Below are 6000 nucleotides of genomic sequence, written 5' to 3'. Positions count from 1 at the left end.
TTCTCAGCTTTCCTGTCTCCATCCTGGAACAGGAATGTAATGGACCCTGCTCTCCTGGGGAGTGCAGGTGTGGGTGACTGAGCCCGCTCTCCTGGGGAGTGCAGGTGTGGGTAACTGAGCCCCGCTCTCCTGGCGAGTGCAGGCGTGGGTGACTGAGCCCCGCTCTCCTGGCGAGTGCAGGCGTGGGTAACAGCCCCACTCTCCTGGCGAGTGCAGCCGTGGGTGACTGAGCCCCGCTCTCCTGGCGAGTGCAGCCGTGGGTGACTGAGCCCCGCTCTCCTGGGAAGTGCAGGCGTGGGTAACTGAGCCCCACTCTCCTGGGGAGTGCAGCCGTGGGTAACTGAGCCCTGCTCTCCTAGCGAGTGCAGGTGTGGGTGACTGAGCCCCGCTCCCCTGGGGAGTGCAGGTGTGGGTAACTGAGCCCCGCTCTCCTGGGGAGTGCAGGCGTGGGTAACTGAGCCCTGCTCTCCTGGGGAGTGCAGCCACGGGTAGTGACCTGCTGGCAGGGAAAACCACTTCAGTCATTTTCAAGCCAGGCCTGCTGTGCTTCTAGATGCCCCGGGCTCTTGTCATTAGATGTCTGACTTGTCACCGAGTCTGGTCTCACAGTTTGCCTTTTCGTGCTTGGAGGAACAGGGAGAGGGCGGGACCTCCTAAGGGAGTTCTTGCCAGTAATCAGAGTATTCTGCCTGTACTGTATTGTAGTAATTGGTTCATTTTGTAAGGCAGTGAGAGACTCAGAATTCTGAGACGTGAGGCCAGGGTTATCACCAAAGGCCATTTGTGGTGGTGGTTTCCTTTGTTTAAAAATCAGAGCGGGCTGGCGCTGGGGCTCACTAGGCTAATCCTCCGCCTTGCGGCGCCGGCATACCGGGTTCTAGTCCCGGTCGGGGCGCCGGATTCTGTGCCAGTTGCCCCTCTTCCAGGCCAGCTCTCTGCTGTGGCCCGGGAGTGCAGTGGAGGATGGCCCAAGTACTTGGGCCCTGCACCCCATGGGAGACCAGGGTAAGCACCTGGCTCCTGCCATCGGATCAGCGCGGTGCACCGGCCGCAGCCCATTGGAGGGTGAACCAATGGCAAAGGAAGACCTTTCTCTCTGTCTCTCTCTCTCTCATTGTCCACTCTGCCTGTCAAAAAAAAAAAAAAAAAAAATCTACCCACTAGTTCACTCCCCAAATGTCTGCAACAGTAGGGGCCAGGCCAACCCAAAGCCAGGGGTCAAACTCATTCCAGGTCTCCATGGGGCTGGCAGGGACCCAAGTACTTGGGTCGCCAACTGCTGCCTCCCAGGATAGGCATTAACAGGAAGCCGGGACTTGAACCTAGGGACTGAGCTGTGGGTGTGGGCATCCCAGGCTGCAGCAGAAGTGCTGTGCTGAGTACGCCAGGGCTTTTTTAATTTGGCTGGAGATTTTAGGAGGATTACAGGTTCTGCAGGTTTCTTCCCTTGAGTGTTAGAAATCAAGCAGTGGTGGAGAGAACGCCGTCTGCACCAGCTCTCACGGCTCCCAGCTGTTTTCCCCGTTAAACTGATGATCAGCCCAGTTGTGGCCAGCGCTTCCATCACTCTTAGGGGGTGAGATAAAGAAGCAGGTGTAGAAGAGTCTAGACAAAGTGAGGTCTCAAAAGCCGGCATCACACACTTGCTGCCATGCGGGAACTCCACAGGCCATCCCCGGTCAGCCCCTGCTGCTCCTCAGGCAGTTGGCCAGGGCTTTCTCCCAGAGGAAGGAAGCCCCACATGGCACAGGGCTAAGGTTAGAGCTGCTGGTTAGAGAACGAGTTCTCATTCTTGCCACTCACGCACTACTATGAAACCTTGTAGCTGGCTGTGTTCAAGTCGGGGGAGAGGCAGCTGGGAGCCAGGGTCGGCAGTGGCACCAGACGAGATGGTGACACAGTGCTGCGATGATGTAGCCTGAGTGCTTTCGCTCCAGCAACCGGAGAAGGCCACAAGTGCCGTGTTGGCTCCCAGTGGGCTTACTGTTCACCTCGTTGGCGTTGGCTTTGTTTTGGGCAGCAGCTCCACTGGGGTCTGCTCTCCCAGGGACGCTGGCACTGACCTCACTTGCCTTTATTTGGTAGAGTTTCTCAGAGGAGTCCAGCTCTGCACCTGCTCGCCATTAGGGCAAAATCAGACAACCAGGCGTCTCATTTTTAAAGGGTTGTCAGCAAGGTGAAGTCCAGGCGGAGCCAGGAAGTCGAGCTGGTGTGGACTAGCGGGGCGCTGCCATGGTGCAGAAGGGCAGGGCAGTCACACTGAGCTGAAAGGGAGCTGACACTGCAGAGTCACATCTGGGCGCTGCAACTGTTCGTCACACGCACTGGGAACTCAGCCGCGTGCTGGGAAGCTGAAGGCGGTGTGTGTGCAATCACCTCTTACTGACCCAGTTCTACCAACTCCTGTGGGCCTGCAAAAGGTACACGTGACTCATCCTGAAATACTACTTTCTCTAAGTCCCAAAGCAAGTCTCCATGTTTGTGTGTCCAGTGCACAGCCTCAGGTATGCGACAAGGCATCTGACTCATTACAAACGGGCCATGTTGCTGGGCTCCTAGCTGCAGCTCTCGCTTCACTCTCAAAATGTCACCGGCGTAGGGGGACGTGTTCCCCAGAGCCAGCCCTGTCTGCCTTGCCCCGCTCCAGAGTGGTCCAGTGGTTCAGTGCCAGTGACATCCCAGTGCTTGTGACTTCTGAGCGTCTTAGCAGGCCCTCTTTCCTAATGGAATGTGGATTCAGGTGGACAGTTAGTGACCATCCCTTTACCGTGAACACTTCGCAGTTCTGCCCTCAGAAGGACCTTGAGGGACAAAGGGCCCTGCTTCTCCTTCCCTGGAATCCCATTCACACAGGGCAGTTTCACTGATGTGGGAGAGGGAATTTGGGGGAAACCCCCACTGTTCAAGGTATGAGAATATTTATTGAATATTCTGCCTGTTAATAAAAATGCTAACTTCAACTGTGCTGTTGCGTGTGCCTTGCTCTAATTTTCACTGTGGTAGCACACCAGCTGTTCATTTGTAAGGGGTTCACATCAGAACTGAGCAGCAGAGAGAGGCCACGTACTCTCTGCCTGGTCCCCGCGTACACACAGGCCCCTCACGTTCATTTGTAAGGGGTTCACATCAGAACTGAGCAGCAGAGAGAGGCCACGTACTCTCTGCCTGGTCCCCGCGTACACACAGGCCCCTCACCATCAGCTTCCCACGCCAGTTCAATGCATCGATGATCATCAGTGAGGCTGTGTGGACACACAGCTGTCACCCATGGTTCACAGCCTAACGGTAGGGCTCACTGTGTTAGACCTTCTGTAGGTTTGGGTAGGCAACCACTAAAAAAGTTTCAGTGCCCTGAAAACCACCTATGCCTCATATCTTCCTCTCCCACACAACCCCTGACATCCACTGGTTTTTCTGCTGTCTTTTGAGTTTTGTCTTTTCTAGAATGTCATAGAGTTGAGATCATACAGTTCGGGGCCTTTCCAGACTGACTTCATCCTCTTAGTAATGTGCCTGTAAGTTCCTCTGCAACTTTTCAGGAATTGATAGTTCGTTTCTTTCTTTTAAAGATGAGTTTATTGGGGCCAGCGCTGTGGCACAGTGGGTTAATGGGCACCGGTTTGAGACCTGGCTGCTCCACTTCCAATCCAGCTCTCTGCCATGGCCTGGGAAAGCGGTAGAAGATGGCCCAAGTCCTTGGGCCCCTGCATCTCTCTCTCTCTCTCTGTACCTCTGACTTTCAAATACATAAATAAATATTTTTAAAAAAGATATGTTTGTTTATTTGAAAGGCAGAGTTGCAGCGAGAGGAGAGACAGAGAGAGAGGTCTTCCATTCACTGGTTCACTCCCCAAAATGACTGCAACAGCTGGGGCTATGCCAGGCTGAAGCCAGGAGCCGAGAGCTTCATCTGGGTCTCCCCCATGGGTGCAGGGGCCCAAGCACTTGGGCCATCTTCCGCTGCCTTCCCAAGGGCCTTAGCAGGGAGCTGGATGGGACTCGCCCACGTGGGCTGCTATGCCACAGCACCGGCCCATAGCTGGTTTCTTTTTAGCACTGAATGGTATTCTTTGGATGAACCACAGCTTATCTGCTCATCTACTGAAGAACGTTCTTGGTTGCTTCCAAGTTTGGTGATGATGAGTACGCTGCTGGAGACATCTGTGTGCTGTTGTATGTGTAGACGCAAGTCTTCAAGTGCATTTGGGTAACTCCCAAGGAGCACAGTGTTAGACCACAAAGTAAGAGTGTGTTTAGTTTTGTAAGAAACCAGCAGACTCTTCCAAACTGCACCATTTTGTATTCATACCAGCAATGAGTGAGTGTTCCCGTTACTCCACTAGTATTTGGTTATATTGACTTTTTTTGACTTCTGACATACTAAAGGATGGAGAGATCTCATTGTTGTCTTTTAATTTCCAATTCCCTAATAAGGTATATGATGCTGAAACATCTCATAATATGCTTTATTTTCGGGACTGGCATTGTGTGGTGGATAAGTCATCACATATGGATGCTGGTTCAATTCCTGGCTGCTCCACTTCTGCTCCAGCTCTGCTAGTGTGCCTGGGAAGGCAGCAGCAGATGACCCAAGTGTTTGGGACCCTGCACCCATGTGGGAGACCCGGAAAAAGCTCCTGTCATCAGTCTGGCCCACCCCCAGCCATTTCAGACATTTGACGAGTGAACCAGTCGATGGAAGCGCTCTCTCCCCCTCTTCCTCTCTCTGTAACTCTGCCTTTCAAATAAATAAATAAATCCTAAAAATAAAATGCTTTATTTGCCATCCTCTTTGGTGAGGTATCCTGTTCAAATCTTTTGCCCATTTTTCAATCTGATCTTTTGTTCTCTTATTGTTAAGTTTTAAGGGATCTTTGTATATTCTGGTACCAATTTCTTATCGGATAGGCCTCTTGTAAATATTGTATCTGTAGGTTTAAAATTGTTGATATCTTCTCTGCTTTATGCAGTGAAACAGACGTTCCCTCCGTAGCTCATCATGTCCCCAGATGCTGGCCTTCACCCCCAGACACTGCACGGACGAGTGGGTGCCATCCCATCTGGGCACCCATTCCGGTCCTGGCTGCTCCCTGCAGACACACCTGGGAAGGCAGCGGAAGATGGCCCAAGTGCGTGGGCCCCTGCACCCACGTGGGAGACTCAGATGAGGCGCTCAGCTCCTGGCTTCAGCTTGGCACCACCCCAGCTGTTGCACTCATTTGGGGAATGAACCAACAGATGGAAGATTCTCCTCCCTCTCTCTCTTTCTCTCTCTCTCTCTGTCTTGCCCCCTTTATGAATCTTCCCTTCAAATAAATAAATAAATCTTTTTAAAAACTGCTCCCATACAGCTCCACAAGAGGCTACTGTGCACATTCTCAGGGGCGCAAGTGCTGCTCCCCAGGTGCATCAGCAGGGAGCTGGGTCCGAAGCGGAGCAGCCGGGACTCAGACTGGCACTCTGAATATGGGACGCAGGTGTCCCAAGTAGCAGTCTAACCTGCAGTGCCACAACACCCCCCAATCACATCATATCATTTAAAACGTTCACCTTTAACTTCTAACATAGAAAACACAGATAGACACCATCCACAGACACCAAACTTTTTGGGATCCTCAGTCATTTTTATGAGAATGAAGGAGTCCTAAGAATTGCTGTTTCAGCCGATGCAGCACTGCAGGGAAAAGAAATAAGCAAGGGAAAACCAATTGCAAGTGAAAGTATTTTATTATTCTTTTAAAAACAATTTCTGGGGGGCAGGCATTGTGGCAGATGCCACCTAGGACACCCCAAATCAAAGTTCCTAGGTTAAAGTCCTCACTCCATGTCCTATCCAGCTCCTTGCTAATGCACCGGGGGAAGCAGCAGAGGACGGCCCACGTGCCTGGGCCCCTGCTATGCATGTTAGAGACCCGGATGGAGCTCCTGGCTCCTGGCTTTGGCCTGGCCCAGCCCTGCTGTAGTAAGCACTTGGGAAGTGAACCAGCGGATGGAAAGATG

Source organism: Oryctolagus cuniculus, chromosome 2 (assembly GCF_964237555.1).
Source record: "Oryctolagus cuniculus chromosome 2, mOryCun1.1, whole genome shotgun sequence".
In the NCBI taxonomy this organism is placed as follows: Eukaryota; Metazoa; Chordata; class Mammalia; order Lagomorpha; family Leporidae; genus Oryctolagus; species Oryctolagus cuniculus.
Note: the sequence above shows the minus strand (reverse complement) of the source record.